Below are 19,805 nucleotides of genomic sequence, written 5' to 3'. Positions count from 1 at the left end.
TGACAGTCACTTTTTTTTTCTCCTGGTAGGACTTATGTTCCTTTTTGTTGCATGTCATGCAGAACTTCAACAGGTGCAGCAATGAGAAACCTTTCATTTGTATAGTCCCTTCTTTTCATGCAGCCATTAAAATACACTGCAGAATTTCTAGGCGGAAAGTGACAGTCCTAGTAAGACCATAAGAAGGCCCCTGCTGGATCAGTTCAGTGATCTATCTAGTCCGGTATTCTGTCTTCCACAGTGGCCAGCCTGATGCCCTTGAAGACCCTCAGCCATACAGAACCCTTTGTTGTTGCCCCCCAGCAACTGGTATTCAAACATATTCTGTCTCTGAATATGGAGTTTCCACTTTGTTATCCTCTGTGAATTTGTCCTTTAAAGACTTCTAAGCTAATGGCTGTTTCTACAGAGCCAGTGTACTGCACAGTGGTTAGAGTGTCAGAGTAGGATCTGGAATACCTGTTTCCTCATTGAGAAGAAAGGCAGAGCATAAATGAATTAAACAAAATACATCTTGTGGCAGTGAGTTAATGCTATCTTGCGTCGATTGTAGCATTTTAAAATGGGGAGGGTAGGTGGTTGATATTAAGGAAGTGTTGGGGTTTCTGCTTTGAATATTTTTTGAAATTCACTCTCATTTGGTGTATTCCAGTAGGTGTATCACAAAGATCATTTCCAGAGTAGTAGTAGGAGGTTTATCTTCTCCTTGATTTCTGGTGTGTCAGGCTGTTGTCGCAGGCTCTGAATGAAAGGAGCCCTCTTTAAAGCTATGGCTTGGCACGAAGCAGCTAGGCAAGTGCACTCCCTTTCTCTATTTCCTTTTGATTGGGAAGGGTTGGGTGTGTTCATGTGCGTGAGTGAGGGCGGGTAGGGACAAGGTCAGACAGGCATTGAACAGCTAGTCATGTGAGGCCAGTTGCAGCCTTGTTACAACCTAGTAAAATATTAGCACTGTGCAATAACAATGTGAAACTTCTGAACTTTCACCCAGAACAAGCTCCTTTTAACTCTGTCGGGAGAGGTAAGAGCTCAAAGCAGACGTGAAAGATAAGTGAAAGCAGACAGAGAAGGCAAAGACTTGCATACTGGGGGATCTCATCTTCTCTGTATTGCTCTCTGTTCTTCCCATGAACAATTTCACAACATTGATAGGAACAATGACAGCAAATGAAAATTGGCAGTGAATTTTTTTGTATATACACTTGAAGTTAACTCACTTGGAACTGATTTGGAGCCTCGTCCAGGCATTCAGTAAACACACAGAGGGTAAGGGATTGGTATTGTACCTGCTGACTCCATCCTCAACCACCAGATATTCAAGGGTGCCATGTACCTGTACCCTACAGCTTGGATTCCACCCGAACTCCCTGCTGATGGAAGGGATTTCCAACTGTGAGCATGACTTCTCTGCCTCCTGCTGAAGTCCAAAATGCCCCTCATATGGACATGATCAGTGGGATCCAGCCCACCGTGTGTACCATGCACATGAATATACACAAGTTTCCATGTGTGTAATCTGGTTCCTGGAAAATGGAAGGAATCTGTGTATGTTCAGTTTTAGCGAATGAGATTTGTGTATGCAGGACCCCTGAATATAGGGGGTTGGATGTGATGGATCCATTCGGCTAGTGATGGCACCGTCCTCTGATACAAATAGCCTTCCGCCAGTTCTGAAGGCTGCTTGCATTGGAAGAAAGTGCCAAAGATAATGGAACAGGTCTGTGGGATCCAATCCATGGAAATTTGGAAGCAGGCCCAGCAAACAGAATCCTGACTCCCCCATACATTTATTCAGCTGAGGAGAAAGACTGTTGGAGATTTTTGTATTTGCAGTACCGTGGCAAGAGAAGTTGGTTAATGCCCTCCTCCCCTCCAGTAAGGATGTAGGAGATTCCTTCAGTTGATTAGGTGCTCCTAATTCTACTCTGTTAGGATTTGTACCCTGTGATGGGAATGTGAGGTGTCCCATTTTCTTGGAAGGGCTCTAATCCGAATCTACTGATTCCTGGTCCGAATCTATTGAATTAAAAAAAAAAATGACATATGGCAGTTCACTGGAGAATGCTCCAAATGTTGATGGAAACTGGGACTTCTAGTGTTGGCTGTGAGCCTTGATATGATCTTGAGTTTGAGGCAGATTAGAACTGGCAGTGATTATAAAGCTGGTGGCTGCAAGCTGCTCATCCTTGTCAATGGCCTCTCTGAATACAGAGAATGTATCCAAAAGGGTTAATCTCTTTGTGTGTGTGTGTGTGTGTGTGTGTGTGTGTGTGTTTTTCTCTCTGTTTCTCTACTTGCAGATCCACAGGCTTCTTAACATAGCCAGGGCCGAACTGTTGACTCTTGTTCCCGCTCCTTTTACAGTATGGATTGCTAGCCTAAGGAAGCCCAATAATCTCTTCTGTCCTGCTCCTTTCCTTCTTTGGTTGTTCTGACTGCTCCGTGCCCTGGCATCCATTCCGTCTTTCCAGATCCTGCATCTCTAAGTTATCCCTTCCAGTTCAAACAGAAATAAAAGCAGTAGGAGAGGAAATGCCACCTGACAAGTGTTTATCAACACTATAGTGCTGCAGGTCTCCTGGGGTACGGATGGAAGCCAGTGAGGAAGATGGAGGATTTCTCTTTTATTGATATCAGCTTGTCTCTGCCAGCATGTAAGATGGATGCCAGCTGGCTTGCCTTGTTACATCTAGTTGGTTTCTCAGCTTCAGAAAACGGAAGTGTTTTGTAGCAGCAAAGCCTTCCCCCCACCTAAGAAAACTTGCACTGTGACTGGCCAAGGGACAGTCACTTTATGAGGTCACAGAAACTGGGGAAGCGACAGAGGCTGAAATGTGACATTAGCATAAGAATGCAATATGGACTGAACTTTTTCCTCCCCCGGCGCATCTTTGCTCAGATTTTCATGGAAAATATTGCTGCTTCTGTAAACTTGGTATCTGGTTTATTAGCCTGAGAATAAGAAAAAAACAAACCCAAACACCATGTTTCTTGTCCTTGTGGTTAGAAAGGTTGGTTGTCTGTTCACTGTACAACCAAGTTCTGAGATCTGTTCTTCAGCCCTCTATGATAACTTATGTAGTTGGTATCCTAGAGTTTGCACTACTTCAAGTTGCTGTGTTTTCCATGGAACACTAACCCTAAATATTCAAGTTACAGAGTGCTGCCAAGCCTTTCTTTTCTGTGCTGAGATACTATTGTTAGAAAGTGCAGGTAGCTCTGAGAAGGCTCCAGTATTCTGGGAATAGAGCTTCCATGGTTCTATATTTGTTCCTTAGTTCCCTACATATCACACCCATTTTGCCCCTCAAATTGTGTCCTAGATGGTAACCTGTGTCTGGTAGGGTTGTCCGCTGTGGTTTGAAAAATTCCTGGAGATTTGAGGGTGGTGACTGGAGAGGGTAGAGTTTGGGGAGGGGAGGGAACTCAACAGGATGTGATGCCATAGAATCCACCGTCAGAAGCTGCCGTTTCCTCCAGGGAAACTGGTCTCTGTATTTCAGAGGCGAGTTTCAATTCTGAAGAAATCCAGGCCTCACCTTGAGGTTGGTAACCCTAGTGCCTGATTTGTACCACTTTGGAATGTATATGGAACCTTAAATGACTGGATGCTCTTTTGTTTTGTTAAAAAAAACCCTCTCCTGACATCTGGTTTTTGATCTGGGAAAAGAGTTACAGCCTAGCATTTTCCTCTGACCTTGAGAACAATTTTGAGCAGGTCTACTCAGAATCTTACTCAAGTCTGTTCAGTGGGACTTACACTCAGGAAAGAGTTCTTAAAATTGCACTGCTAGTGTATGTGCATGGGATATAATGGATGGAAGAACATTGAACCAAATGAGCCCTTTCTTACAAGCAGAAGTGGTATATCCAGGTAAAAGTTTTACTATCTCCATGAGAACTAGGCTGTCAACTTCTCCTTTATTGCCCCAATAGCATACTTGAAAACTCAGCATATACATGCAAAATAAATAAATAAGCGTATATTTCTTGATTGGCAGAAATCATTTTGAGTGCCACATCTCTGGTTTGAGCACACATGCTTCATGACATGGATGAAAACTGTGGTGGAGGGAGTGCTATCCCAGATTCTCTGGGTTTTAAAATGATTTATAAGTTCTGATTTGAATAGGATATTATATACCCTGTAGATGGGGAAAACGACAACACTTCTATTAAAGTTGGCGGCGTCTTAGTTTGTAATTTCAGGATTGCAGCACATCTAGTTCTCTTTTCTAGGTAGTAATTCTTGAGCATATTCCCTGAAAGATCGGCCTCAGTGTTGCCTAGATCACGGGAAACGATACAGTGGAGAGAAAGGTACTTTTAAATCAAGGAAACTGAAGTAATCATTTAAATGGCCAAGACAAAGGACTGATTTAATGGCTAATATCAAGCGTCTATATATTTCTTGAACAAGCATGCATGTTAGCTAGTTGCTTTAATATTGAAAACCCAACTACACACAGCCTTTATAGAACCTTTGAGTATAATCCAAAACATTTGGTCAAGAAGTCCACATACGTACTCTTGTTTGCTGCTTTGTGTACAGCTGTCTCCGTCAACATGCAAGGATATTAAGCAAGATCATTTGTTTGAAGACCAAGGCTGTAACCCTGTGCCCACTTACTTGGAAATATGTCCCATTAAACAAATTGCGTTTGTGTGTGTGTGTGGGGGGGGCTATTGAGCAAACATGGCCTGAACTTTCCACAAGCGAGGGCTAGTAGTTACTATGCAAAGTAGTGTTTTGCTGTGAAATGGAAAGGAAATGCTCATTCAGTTTAGTTAGTGACATTCTAAATATTCAAAACATGGGCACTGAACACATTTCAGAATGTAGATAGCTAAAGGAAATAAAATCACAGTAGAAGAATTCTTATTGTTCTGGAAAGATCCTTGTAAAACGGCATCTTTTGAATCCTAGTGCCTATTGTTTGTTCTAGGTTTGATAGGAAGGTCTATAAATAATTTAAAAAATCTAATTTTTAAAAATCTGATTTCTTTTTTAAACTAATTTTTAATCCATTTTGGATAGCAAGTTAAAAGAAACATGGAAATGGATTTATGTCTGGAAGTGCAGTGGAGTTAAAGTCTAATCTGTACAATTGTATCCTTGGTCAGAGAAGATAACCAGCAAGAACCTCTCTTGACTGCTTCCTTCTGTGGGTTGATCTACAGATGAATCTAACTAGTAGTGTGAAACCAAAGAGAACTCCAGAGTGAAAAGCTTGAGTCACTGCAAAGGGGGGGGGTCTATTTGAGCTTTAGCAGCTCCGTATAATGGGTCTCTGAGGGGGGTTTCATTTCAGCTGAGAAGGAGAAAAACTTGTGTTCATGTTTCAGCCTTGAAATGTCACCATCTGAAATAAAAGAAGGTCAAGCTGACGGTTTGGGTTGAACAGTGCCTCCTCGTGGCAATGCCCAATCTCACTCTGCCCCACAGGGGCAAGATTTACAGGCTTTTCAAGCACAGCGGAAGTAGTCTTGACACCCGTTCTGAAGCATTTGTTTGCAGGGTACAGAATGTATATTGAAACTACTTTTGCCACACTCAGAATTTCTGCCGGTCTGTTTTCCACCTTCAGAGTCACTGGCATCAAGAGCCCATGGCACGTTTCTGACACGCTTCTGTCAGCAGTGCACTAGGCCTCAGAAAGAGATTAACTGCAGAATCTCTGTGGGACTGCACTGACATCGGTCATATATTCTTTCCACCTGATCTCCTCAGAACCCTCCTGTGCTCTTCCCTCTTACAACATCTGGATCCCTAAGTATCCCGAGATGTTTTCTTGTGACCGTGAGAGAGTTTTTCAGAGCATGCGTGGCTGGCTCTTTGCTATGAGGAGGGAGGGAAGGTGCCAGATGAGATGTGAAGGATGTACAGCTGCTATACTGATTACAGCCCAGTTTCTGTACTGTACACTGTAGTCTGATTTGCCAGCTCCACACAGTATTATTTATACTTGGGAGCCTTCTTCAGAGGCAGCCTACAGAGTCAGGTGAATATCTGCTGACTGCAAGAGCTTGGAAAGAGGCAAACCTGCAAGATACTTGCAGGAGTTGGGTCTTGTGTGAGTGCAAGCACAGTGAGATTTTTTGTCTTCTTCTGGATGTTGGACAGGTGAGAGCTGGCAGTGACACATGCTTTCATTGTTTTTCAAACGAACTAACTTGTTTTCAGTATGTGTCCCTCCAACCCCTCCAATCTCGTCTTCAGAATCACCCTGACTGATTGAAGATCCAGGGCCTGCTCTTGTCTTAGCACATTGTCACTTTGTCCCTTCTAGCTGTGTATGGTTTTTTATCTAACTGGAGCTGCATCCTCAAATAACTAGATTTTACATTTATTGTATACTATAGCAGTCATTCACAACTGGATTCTCCTCGGTGGACATCTAGGAGGCTAATGAGAGCTATAGCAGTATGATATCCAACAGTGTATGTGGCTGCAGCTAACAGAGGTGATGCAAGATAGGGTTTCTTTCTCAATACATAACACAGATATTTTTTTTTCCATCTCTTTGTAATGCTACATATGGATTCTGTTGCCTAGTCGGAAGCAGCATCAGAACACTAGAGCTCTAGCCAAGTAATGAATCCCAAAATTCTCTCCTGCATGGAAATGCTCTGCACATGTTTCACGGGGAAGGGTGTTCACTTTCTTGCTCATTTCTCTTTGGACCACAGTAATAACAGCTCTCATTCTGTGTGCTTTAGCCCCTTGTCACAATTAATTTTCTCTCCGATTTTTTTTCTTTAATTTTTCCTTTTAGCTAGGTGGACTTTATGGTTTGATGTGTGCTATGCAGGGGAAAGGATCTGGTATCTGATGGCTACAGTCTGTGTTTCTTGTAATTGGGGAAAAATACAAGGTTGAATCCTATCAGTTGTTAATGTACAACACCCCCCCCCCCCACACACACACACACTCTTTAGTGGCTGAAGATCGAGCACCTGCTCTTACTTTAGCATATTGCCTCTGCCATTGATAGCAGTATATAGCTCAGTGGTCTGTGTTGCCCAGCTGTCAGAGGTGACACAAGGAAGTGTTTTTTTCCTCCCAGTGCATAATAGAGAAATACTCCCTCTGGTGGTCAAGGGTTGCAGGAAATGCTGAACATGACTCACGTTACAGTTTTTTGTCCCAGCTTTCATTTATAGTTTTTTAATACTAAGTTACTTTCTAAAGAAACGGATACTACTTTATAGGCCTGTTTTACTTTTCTTAACTTCCTTTGTTCTGCCCTGAGGAGAATTACCCCCAATTTTGCCACACACCTTTAATTCCCAGAGCCTCTTGGACAACAAGCCACTTAATGTAATTCATGATAGATGGTTAACTTTACCTTTCTGCAATGTTTTAAAAATGGAAGTGGGGAAACAATCCCCCCCCCGCCCGCCCTTTTTACAGCCTTTTCAGATTCTGTTCTCCAAAACAAAAGACTAGCTGAAGTAAGCGAAGGGAGTCATCTTTTAAATAATCAGACTTGTTTTAAACAATGCTCCCCTGGTTTCTTACATTGCACAGAAAGGGCTGGTGTTCACTTTGAAGCACTAAAGCTTGAGCCTTTAGGAAGATTGTAGCTAGTCACACAGCCCTATTTTCAGATGCATGCTATTGCTTTTGGTGTGTAAGATAGCCCAAGGAAGCCTGGGTATATTGAAACTAAAGCATATTATTGTAATTGTGTGCCCTGACCTGGATAGCCCAGGGAAGTCTGATCTTGTCAGATCTCAGCAGCTAAACCAGGGTCAGCCTTGGTTAGTAATTGGATGGGAGTCCTCCAAGGAAGACCAGGGCAGCAGAGGCAGGCAATAGCAAACTGCCTCTGTTAGTCTCTTGACTTGAAAACCCCAGCAGGTGTAGCCATAAGACAGCTATGACTTGACGGCACATTCCACCACTGCACTGTAACTGTGTACGGTTGATATATTAGTAGTCACAAGGCTTGTTTTTAGGCCAGTTTGTGTGGCTATGAATGAGAACTCTGAAGATATATGGCTTGCAAAGGTAAGGCATTTCTTTAGTGACCTCAGGCATGTCTCTCTTTTGGTGCTTGTAGCTAAGTTTCTAAAGATTGTTATAAAGCTTCTTAGGGTTATGTGGTTGGTAAAGGAGGTATGTATATGGCAGGCTGAAGACCAACAGAGAAATTTCTCCCCTCCACTCTTTCTAGTCTGTGCAGCTTCATCTACTGCATTTGCAGTAGTTGAAAGCGCAGGAGCCCTGCCTGAAAAGAGCTCTGACAGCTGTTGACAGATATAGTCAGTGAGCTAGTCAGTTATTTTAATTCATGCAGGCTGAGACCTGTATTTATTACTATAATGAAATAATACGAGGTGAACTAATCTTCTGCAGACACATGATTTTAAAAACAAAACAAATAATTAGGAAGTGCGGGCTCCCCAGGGGGCTGTGTTGTCTTATTAGCATCACCTTTGGAATGGTTCTTTCCCATCAGCACATTTTCACCTGGAAAATCAAACTGCCTGCTATACAATGTGGCATGTTCCTCCCCCCCATCATTATTGAGTGTTAAGGCTGTTTTGCACATTATAGCTTGTAGCACGAAAGCAGATGCACAAGTGTCTAGCACGTCTGCTTTCACCACATGTTGTCTCATCCAAAAAGAGAAATCACGCATCCCTCTTGTGGGAAATTGTGTGGCTGCCAGATGTGTGTGGAGTACGGACATCTCTGTGTGGGAGGGATGCTTGAGTTCCATTTTTGGACAGCAAAAAAACAGCACCTGCTTTTCTGCCACATGTTATATACAATGTGCAAATCCACCCTCCCTGTCCTTGTCCAGTGAAACAGAATACTTGCTGTTCGTTCCTTGTTCAGTACCCATCAGTTCCATGTAATTTAAAATACCTTCCTAAACACAAGCAGTAACCTGGAATTGTTAAATAATTTCCAGAATTGCTAAAGTCTGAAGCTTGGTCGTTAGAGATGTTCTAAGTTGAATAAACAGTGCTCTTACGGGTGCAATCCAGACAAAATTAAGTGTTCTTAAGTCCAGTTGAGTTCATTGGGAAAGTTAAGCACATTCTTAACGAGGCTTTAAAATGGCTGGGTTGCTTCTTTGTGTGTTAAAAGTATTTCAATTACTAATCCGTTTCTAGATTGTCTGTCCCTTCTTTTTTGCTTCCTCCTTCCCCCACTCCTTCATTCGTCTCTTATTTGGCCCATATGGTTGGGTGCAGGGAAGATCTGTGTGTATCTCTGGCATGTGCCAGTTGGCTGCCGCCGGAGTCACAAGGCTAGAGTATTCAGAGCAAGGGTGTCACCATGGGATAGCAACACTGCTTGCCATCAGCCAGTTAGATCACAGGGTTCCTCTGGCCTCTGGTGTAGCAGGTGTCCTAAACTGAACCAATGTGCTTGGAAGTGTTGGCACTATCAGGCAGTGTGCCTGGAGTTCCCATCCTCCTTGGCCCTGCCTCAATGGAACTCCATGCCAAGAGCAAAGGATATGTTTAGAGCAAACATTCAGCTGAGCCTCTTCCCGCCCAGGGTTTTGCAGCTGAAAAGCACAGAGACAGCCGCTGATTCTCAGCAGACTTTTCTATTTTAGCCTTTTTATACCCACTGCTCCAGTGGGGGCGGAAGATGTCAGCCAAGTTTTGAGCAGCGTTCTGCAATAGTTTCAAAGGAAGATAAGAGCTGTTATAGATACAAGTAATGTGTAAAATAATAGGTTTTCCCTAGCAGTGGGGACTGGCAAGGGAATTTGACCAACTGACATCAAATGGGCTTAGACTGCTTAGGGTTGCACTGTAAGTTGAACCTATGTATGGTTTGCCTCTTACTCCATAGATTGCTAGCTAGTAGAAATTTTTTTACAATATTCTGCTGATTTGATTGACAAGCAACTCTGTTTTCTCACAAGAATCTGCAATAAATACCATGGCCCCAACATGGGTCTAGGTATATGCAAAGATGCACTCAGAGTGTGAAAAAGTAGTTAGGAGCATATATTCCTATCCATTCTGCCACGCAAATGAAATATGCACCCCATCCACAATCTGTGGTACAAATGGAAGCCATATTGGATGCCTGCCTTCTGAATGTGCATTACAATGCAGATAATGATAACAACAACAACAACAACAACATTTGATTTATATACCACCCTTCAGGACAACTTAATGCCCACTCAGAGTGGTTTACAAAGTATGTCATTACTATCCCCACAACAAACACCCTGTGAGGTGGGTGGGGCTGAGAGAGCTCCAAAGAGCCATGACTAGCCCAAGGTCATCCAACTGGCTTCAAGAGGAGGAGTGGGGAATCAAACCTGGCTCTCCAGATTAGAATCCTGTGCTCTTAACCGCTACACCAAACTGGTTCCCAGATATGTATCCAAGTCTATTCTGCATATGTGGTTCTGGATTCAGCAAAGGGACCTGTACTGATTTGTGCTTAACTCATAGATTGGGGGCCCCTAGCTGTAAGGGATTTATCTATTTTTGATTAAAATGTTCTTATACTATATTTTTGCATATAACAGACCTAAGACGATATACAAATACATGCTTGTGTGCACTTACAGAAATTAAAAACAGGTTAATGAGCAGTAATCGCTTACATCTTTTCTCTTAGCCACTCTATCCTGCTCTTCCCTTGTGTGACACAATTAAGTTTTGCTGTCTTGGAGAGGGTGTGATTTCCCTTTTAGGATGGGTTTCAAAATGTACTCTTTTGCTCTGACTGGATAGTTTTATCTCTGTTGATCAGATGGAATAAGCATCAAAGACCTACAACTGTTCAGGTGATGTGGAGTTTTCTGTTCGATGCAAACATACTTACTTGTCTAGAGGAACCTAGTCCTACTTTCCCAGTGCGACAGATACCCTTTTATACCATCTGTTGATTCATCATGATAAACTACCACTCTTGGTTCTGTGCTCACAGTCCCTAAAGCAAATTAGAATTCCCAATTTATCTATAAAGCATTATTAGAAGGATAGAAAAACCCACTATTTCTACAGTTCCTAAACTGCTGTATTGTGAGTCACATTGGCTGGTCAAATGACATTAAAATTGTAACTAATCCCCATTGGGTTCACTGAGCGTGTGCTCCAAGTGTAAATGATGCTCTGAAATGTTGGGTTGATTTTACTGGACATTTGATAATTTCTTGTACAATTCTTAAGCAAAGTTTTGCCCTTCTAAATCAGTAAGATTAGAAGAGTGTTTAGGATTTCACTAAGATGAAGGTGGGTAGCCGTGTTAGTCTGTCTGTAGCAGTAGAAAAGAGCAAGAGTCCAGTGGCACCTGTAAGACTAACAAAATTTGTGGTAGGATATGAGCTTTCATGAGCCACCGCTCACTTCTTCAGATTTCACTGTTAGTCTAATGTGGGTGGGTGGGTCTAAGAGTGAAATCTTAAGCACGCTCAGTTAGGAGCAAGTTCCACTGAAAGGAGGACTTAATTAGAAGTAATAAAGCATAGGTTCCAGTTGCACATCTCTGTACTATTTTAGCGGCGTTACTTTCTTCTCCTCTGAAGCATTATGCATCATGACAGATCAAGTGACTTTCATTTGACCTGTATTAAATTGCCAGTTTCCAAAATCATAGGTCTCTGCAAACTTCTGTATTTTATGAGCTTTTGTTGCAGTTCTTTATTAATAGCATTTAGATACATTAAAAATGGTTTAAAGCACATATAGTTTCGACAACAAAACTTCAGAGTGGCTAAGCTCTGATTCCAAAGTAAGGAGTGGACAGCTGTGATTTAATGGTCTCATCCCATCACTTGTTGCATAATTTCTCATGGAAGATTCTTCACCCATCCTCCACCTTGCTAGAGAAGGTTCTTAGTTGCTCCACAGCCACCTTTGTACTTTTAGTGTTCCCAAAGCAAATTAACCCTGGTATTGATGTCGTTAGGATTGGTCAACTCTTGTGGTTCGTTCTTGCAGTCTTCCTTGATTCATAGACCAGGTGGTTCTCACTGAGCCTTGGGTGGTTGAGGCTTGAGGCATATTGAAGACCAACATACTGTGAGCCAGAAACTTAGGTGCATGAACTGCTCAACTAATTGGCTTGGTATGTATACAAAGTGAGTACAAAGAAGAAGAGGCCGAGGAGAAGAACAGGAAAAGAGGAAATGCTGTTTTACACAACAAGGTCAGCCAATACAAGAGACAACAGTAAATGTATCACAAAACTATGCAGCTTATAAATGAAAACAGAATCAAAATATAAGATCCAAGTCAGATGGGTATGAACCACTACTGATGAGAGATGTCTGGCTGTGTGGACTGTATCTGCAGAATACCACAGGCTTCCTGGGGGAACTATAGTCCATCAAGAATCTCTCCCCCCAAATGCCGTTCTTGTAACCATGAACGTAGAGGCTACAGGTCATCGGGGATGTTATTTCTGAAGATGTCACAGCACACTTGGTCAGTGAGCTTAGCCAATTTGTTTTTATTTACAACTGTTTTCGACTAGAGGATGAGTATCTGTATGACTTCACAGTATGCCAGTGGCTGGCTTAAAATGCTCAGCATCGCCGGCTTAAAGTATGCCACGTGGAATGGGCCAAAGTTACCATCCATAGCCAGGATTTCCTTATTTATAATGGAAAAATCAGATCTCCATTTTGTAAGACACATTTTGTAAGACTATTTTATGAATAGTAGTAAGATAGTAATAGCTGCTTCACCACAATCCCAAACTCCCACTTAGAGTTACATTCTGGCATGAGGAGTGAAATGAGAAGGGATTCCTTCAACTCTCAGCTAAATTATGCAAGCACTTTAAGGGAAAAGCCACTCCAACAAGGATAGTTATCTCCTGAATGCACTACAAGGCCATCAATAACATAGTGACATAACATCTTAATATCAGACCTATTCTAAAGACAGTTTTAGTGTTAAGAGGAGGGAGGAAATAAATGAAAGGAAGTGAGGCCTCAGAGACGCTTCAGAGCTTAATGAGATGAGAAGTTGGGGGGAGATCTGCAGATTTTTTAAATAGTAAATAACAGTTCAACCTCCCCCACCCCTTCAGATCCGAGAGGAGAAATTTTACATTTTCTCCATGTGCAGTTTTCCTTTTTTTCAATTTTCCACTGAAGGAAAAACAAAAAACTGTGTGTACTGGAAATTTCTTCTCACATAGCAACCAGCAGCTCTTGAAGTCCAATTAAATTAAGGAAAAAGGCATGGGGTGGGGGGAAGCTTAAGCACCCTGCCCCAGTCCCAAAGTGTATCAGGAGGTCCCTTAATGGCTTCTAACAATTTAAATCCTATGAGAGACCTGTTTACAGAACCCCACATCTCATCTAGTTATGTCCTCCCTTGGAGCCTAGGAATGAGTTTCAGTATTGTTTTGGCAAGACAATGTATATAATAGATCAAAATGTATTGAATACAGGTAATTGTGCTAATTGCATGCACAAAGCATTTGACTCATACCTTGCCACTTGCTTGGGGCCCGTATCAATGAACCCACTCCAGCCAGCAGCTTCCAGGATGAATGGGAATGGGACAGAGCATGATTTCATTGCCTGGCAAGGTGGAGAGAGGGAGAGGTATGTATGCTCCGCTCCTGAGCCCCATAAACTGTTGCTCAGCTGCATGAGATGCCCTGACTGCTCAGGGTCTCTGCGGCTCATGCTAGCACTTCTTCCTCAAGTGCTCCTGTTGGGCGGAAAGAAGGCAAGATACTTCACAGAGAAATAGGACCCAGTATCAAGCAGCAACAGATACATGGACGTCCATCAAGGTGCTCAGCCAGTACGGTAATCTAATTAGATCATACTAAAATAGGTTATAAGGAGTTACCCTAGGGAATGTGAGGAACTTCAGAACCTTTCCAGAAAGCTGTTGCCAGAGAACCTCCTGTGATCAGCTGGTATCATTCTTTAACCTGCTTTATGAAAACATTCCCAAGTTACTCTAGTCACACTATCTCACACACTGAGCAAACTTTGGGCTCTCCCTGTTCAGCTCAGTAGGAGGTACATTCCATGAGACGTGCTGTACCAAAAAAAAGAAGGGAGGCTATTACAAGAATCACTCACATTAGTTGCGTAAATAGCCCAAAGAAGCACACAGTTACTATCTGTTTGCACTGGCTGAAGGTTTCACTGCCGCCACCAAAGTCCTGGAAATACACAATTGATAGAAACGGAGGCTCCAGACTTACCTGGGGCCAGGTTGCCACCAGAGGGGAGGCTGGCATGGCGGCCGCCATTATGGGGGCTGGCCCAGGGGCCGGTGGCCAATCAGTTTGAATCTCGGGCCGTCCAATCCCGGGCCCGGGAGTCGAGGCAGGGGGGCGGGGCTGGCGAGCCGACCACAGGCCTGCAGTCTCCAGTCAGGTCCGGCGGTCGGGTATTTATTCAGCTGCCCGCCCCACCTATCCTCCTTGTTGGCGCCGGCTTTGGGACACCCACCCACCACTTCCCTTTTTCTGTACTTTATTTCATTGCAACTTTGTAGGCGGTTGGCATTGGATCAGTTCCCATTTGGGGGGAGTCTGGGCCTGCGTGCGCAGGTTCCCCAGTGAGGGGATTCCCATAAGGAATCTTGGGAGTGAGCATGGAGGTGCATGCCCAGCTCGGGGGCTGCCAGGGCATGCTCATTCCCAGGTGGCAGGGGAGTCACCAAATGGTGTACACCGGGTGTTTCCCCTTTAATGCCACTCCTTGGTTCCCCCTCAGCCGGGACCTGAGGGGGATGGGGTTCATCGGCTGGCAGGAGGGTCAGCCGATGCTTCTTTAGGGATCTGATCCATATGCTGTGTCAATACTCCTTATCGCTGTTTAATAAAGTTGTGGCCTTGTTTTACTCCAGCCATGTGTGGGTCTGTGTTTGTCTCCGTGCCTCCCCCCCCCCCCCCGGCCTTCAACCATAGGCGGCAACCTGCTTGGTCAAACCTTGCTAGCGAATACCTCAGACTTCCAAATTACTCAAGCGAAACAGAATCTCTTTTAAAACATGGATCGAGCAGTAAATCAGTCTTTTGAGAAACAGAGTGCAGTCGCTTGAACTTCAAGAATAAAGCTTAAACAGATTCCTTCATTTTAAAGAAAGAACAAGCACAGAAGTAAGGAAAATATACAAACAAGCACCCTATACTTCATCAATAGCCACACTATACTGTCAGCTAGAATACTGATACGTGTTTCTTGCACAGATCATCTTTTGCCTTGCAGAAGAATTACTAAATGTCCACAAAATTAGTAGGTGAGTCTTCTGAAATGATAATGAGCCAGCTCAGTCACTGTCCACTCTCCCAGCAAGTCTGAACACTGAGAATGAGAGAAATCCATCCTTTCTGACTGCAGCAGATAGTCTCCAGCTACTGAGGTTTCCTTCGACCCCTCTAAACATAGTGAAGTAACTAAGGAGATTCCTGAGCAAGTATTTATTATAACATGTAACATTTCTAGAATGGACACCAGATGCAATCAAGAACAAGGGATATCAACAATTGCCTCCCCAGACACGCTTTCCATGAAAGGTGCTCACCTCGAAATTTACATTCGAAAGGCACAGCACAAAGCTGGAATGTAGCCCCCAAGAAGTATTTAAAATTTTGACAACATCATAGATTCATCACAGTAAGACATTTTAATCTCATACTGCTGTTAGATTTATCACAAACTCTGTTCAGTGCCATGGCTCAGGTTCTAACAAAACCCCAAAGAAAAAGAAAGCTTCTCTTTTGCATGTTAGGAGAAGCCAAGGGAAGGGAGGGCAGCTTCCTGTGCGTGTACTTAAGCAACATCATTTTCAAAGCAATATGTATTACTAGAAACCAACTCCCTGACACACACAAGGGGAAATTCCCAAGTCAGAACTGAGCTTGTATTACTTCATGCCTTCACATGCAGTAAATGTATAGAGGAAAAAGGGAGCGGAAGATTTGCATAACAAGATTTTGAAACCCAGGTGTCCTTTGAACTTCCCATGTGCAAATACCTGTAATCTGGTAACTGCAAGTCCTGTCCCAGTTATCTACCTGGCTCTGTTAATGACCTTCTTAACACCAATCTCAGGCTTCTCCTCAGTTTTTTAGCAATACTCTATTGATCATGATTGTACATCCCATCCTCTAGTCTGCTAATATAGCTCCACCAATCTTATAGCTTTATTCTTGCCCTCGTTCTTATAGTTTGTCCATAACACAAATACACATAGAACCTTAAACTAATTAATTCATTATGGCATAAGATTTCATGGAGTAGAGGCCATTTTTTCATATGCATGGTTAGGGCTATACACATAGAGTACACATGGAATACACACAGAAAGAAGAAACTGATCAGATATGTAGGTGGAGAGGTGAGGGAGGGAGGAGTAGATGCAAACAGTATCAGAAGCTACTGTTTGCATCTTCTCCTTCCTCCCCTCTCCACCTATATATCTGACCAGTTTCTTCTTGCCCTCCATGCATCTGACGAAGAGAACTGTGATTCTCGAAAGCTTAGGGTACAATAAAGTTGGTTAGTCTTAAAGGTGCTACTGGATTCTTTTTGATTTTGCTACTACAGACTAACACGGCTAACTCCTCTACATCCTTTTTAATGACTACCATAGATTTACTTGAAAGGTAAATATAAGATGATCCCCACTTAAATGTAAGATGATCCCCACTAAAAGTGTTATACCCAAAAATATTTTTATTAGTGGACATTAACTGTAACTTGAATGCAAATTTAAGATGACACTCTCTTTCTGAAAAAAAAGTCTTGCATTTGAGTAATACAGCGTGTTCACATATCCTCTTGCACTGAGGCTGATCTATGTAAACAGCAGAAGGGCACTGTTAGTAGAGGATGGGATATATCACTTTAGCTGAACAAATCCTTGATGGTGTGGCTGATGTTGTTTGGTCCCACATTTATGTTGAGATGCAGAGCCGGTTGGCACCAGGTTTATTGCTGACAGTCGCTCTTGAGGCTTGTACCTCTATTAGACAAGCCATTATTGCTGGTGAAAACGTACTTCAATCTTGGTAACCAACTGTAAGCAAGGACAGACCTACCATCTAAGTTCTGTGACAGCGAAGAAGCAGCTTCCAGGAAGAGATGTTTCTCCTTGATGATGTACAGGGGAGGTTTTAGCTGAGAGCTGCAGGAGATGACAAATAGCATTCTGTTATTTGTCTTTTACTGGCCCTGTCCCGTTGTAAATAATTGCTGAGTATCCCACTGGTTTTAGCGATCTGTTTTTCACTCCCCCAAGTAAGTATTGTACTTTTAAGAATGCTGATATAAATACTGTAGAGTTAAGTCTTGTTTAGGGAAGGGACTATGGCTCAGTGGTAGAGCATCTTCTTAGCATGCAGGTCCTAGGTTCAATCCCCAGCATCTCCAGGTCATAGGTGATGTGAAAGGCCTTAGCCTGAGACCCTGGAGAGCCACTGCCAGTCTGGTATTAACTTTGATGGACTAATGGTCTGATTCAGTATGAGGCAGCTTCGTGCATTCATCAGAAGCACTGGAACAATTGCAGCTGGACTGTTGAACCAGGGTCCCAAACTTTGTTGGAACCTGTAAATACTGTAGGAAATCTAAAAAAAATAAAAAAATAGCGGGGGCCACCACAAAATTATTGCCATGGTAGCTGCTTCACGTCACAAAAAGCTGGAAAGCATCCTCCTATTATGGAGACAGCTGTTTCTGAATGGGAACTCTTTGCAGGCATAAAGAGGAAGCCTTTCCTGTACCAGGAAGGTAGAAGAAATCCAGGATTGGCTTTTTGTTTAGGAGAACCAGGGCTTTTTTTCAGCTGGAATGTGGTGGAATGGAGTTCCAGCACCTCTTGAAAATGGTCACATGGCCGGTGGCTCCGCCCCTGATTTCCAGACAGAGGGGAGTTTAGATTGCCCTCCGTGGCATGGAGGGCAATCTGAACTCCCCTCTGTCTGGAGATCAGGGGGCAGGGCCACCGGCCATGTGACCATTTTCGACAAGGGTGATTTAAATTTTTAAAAACTCCCCCCTTGTTCCAGCTGACCCAAAGTGACGTCATTGTGCGGTCCTGAGTTCCACCACCTCTTTTCCCAGAAAAAAAGCCCTGAGGAGAACAGTTGCTACAGGAAAGGCAGAAGTGGTTACCATAAAATGTATCAACAGGCACTGTGGAGCACACGGGCACCATGCTGGGGAATCACTGCTGTACACAGTGGATTGTGTAGTATGCTCCGAATGACAGTCAGAAGTGTGTAGATACAACGAGCAGTCAGTTGGTTTCCAATACAAGATGGGACTTTTATACCACTTGCATAGCTCTACTGTGGTTCAGGGAAGTGGACTTGCTTCATTAAGTCTTAACTAATTAACTGAATTACAACAACCAAACAACTGAAGGCCTGGCAGAATTTCTAAAGCACGCACTTCCTTGGAGTTGATGAAGACATCATCCATATATCTCAGGTAAAGTAAAGGAGTTAAGGAACTGTTATTCACACCGATCAGTGCTGAAACGGTTTGGTGTCCCATCATTCTGCGCTGCACGACCTCGAGGCAGTTTGATGTCTGCTGACGAGTTGAGACCTGTCTGTTTGGAGCCACATTTTGAGGGGGCTGGAGCTGGTGTCATTTTTTTATTTGTTTTTTCGCATTCATTGTAACGTTGCAATGTTGGAGTCCATCCCCCTCTGTATTTGCTGATGGAGCAGTTCTGTGCCCATTGAAGAGGTAATTGGTAGTGGAGTTTTGGGGGGAAAGGTACTTTTTGTGCTTGTTCCACTCTCATTTTTTAAAGCCAAGCCAGGAAAGGGTTAAAATGCTTCTGCTTCATTCCCTCCTGGCAGCTTCCCTGCCACTTTGTTGTGTTTTTGCTGAGAGGGAAGGAAAAGCAGTCATTTAACTCCTTCCTGGCTTTTAAAGCCAGGAGAAATAAGCAGCAACGTTACTACTCATTCCTGGCTTTGAAAAAAATAATGAATGAGAGTGTGTGCATATGCCGAGGAAGGAAGAGAAAAGTAGCTATTTAACCCCTTTCTGGCTTTTAAAGCAAGCAGGGAATAAGCAGCAATGGTAGGACTCATTCCTAGCTTTGAAAAAAACAAGAGTGTGCGCGTACCTAGGAGGAAGGAAGCAAATGGAGAAGCAGCCTTATGACCCTTACCTTGCTTTACTGATAAAAATTGCGGAAAAGTCGTTTAAAGAGCTGAGGTGGGTGGGAGTGGTTACCGGCAAACAGACTAGTCAGTTCCTGGGGGAAAGGAAGAGGGGGGGCACAAGAAGCAGAACAGGAGTTTTTGATTCTGCACAGACATAACAGGCACCAGCAGCAACTGGGCAGTGGCTTAAAAAAATTGTGGAATGTGCACAGGGGAAAGAAACGAGGAAAAGATGGACAAAAACTGTTTTTGCTTCTCATTACTCCCTTGCACATGCAGAACTCTGGAGAACTTGGATAGCAAAATAGATCCTGAAACGCTGTAAAGTGACTGTGCGGAAAATACCTTTCTGTTCTAATAAAGCAGCAGGTAGCTTGTGCATGCGTGCACACACAACACACATCAGTACCTATAGATCAGTAGTTGTCAACCTGTGTTGTGGAAATTCTTCAGAAGTTTAGTAGGTATTGTTCAATCAGTAGTGCAGACTTCCCTGAAAGGAGCTTTCCCATAGCTACCAACTTATCCCTGTAATTTGCAGCTGCAGAAGAACAGTTGTCCTCTCACCACCATGCAACAGGCTAGACTTGAAAATAAACTTTCAGTGGCAGAGGTAATAGATTGAGAGACCACCCTTGAGACTGCAATTGCCAGATCACTCAAGGTCATTTACCGTGCGAGCCTAAGCAGACGTCAGTGGGCT

At 43.2% G+C, this 19,805-nt stretch overlaps 1 protein-coding gene across 1 annotated transcript in view; it reads left to right on the top strand.

Moving 5' to 3' along the window:
• The window catches only part of PPARGC1B (PPARG coactivator 1 beta), a 121,968-nt gene that overhangs the window by 23,824 nt on the left and 78,339 nt on the right, over positions 1–19,805 (top strand). The window lies entirely within an intron of this gene.

This window comes from Eublepharis macularius, chromosome 4 (assembly GCF_028583425.1).
Source record: "Eublepharis macularius isolate TG4126 chromosome 4, MPM_Emac_v1.0, whole genome shotgun sequence".
In the NCBI taxonomy this organism is placed as follows: domain Eukaryota; kingdom Metazoa; phylum Chordata; class Lepidosauria; order Squamata; family Eublepharidae; genus Eublepharis; species Eublepharis macularius.
The sequence above is the reverse complement of the archived record's forward strand: the minus strand, read 5'-3'. Positions and strand labels throughout refer to the sequence as shown.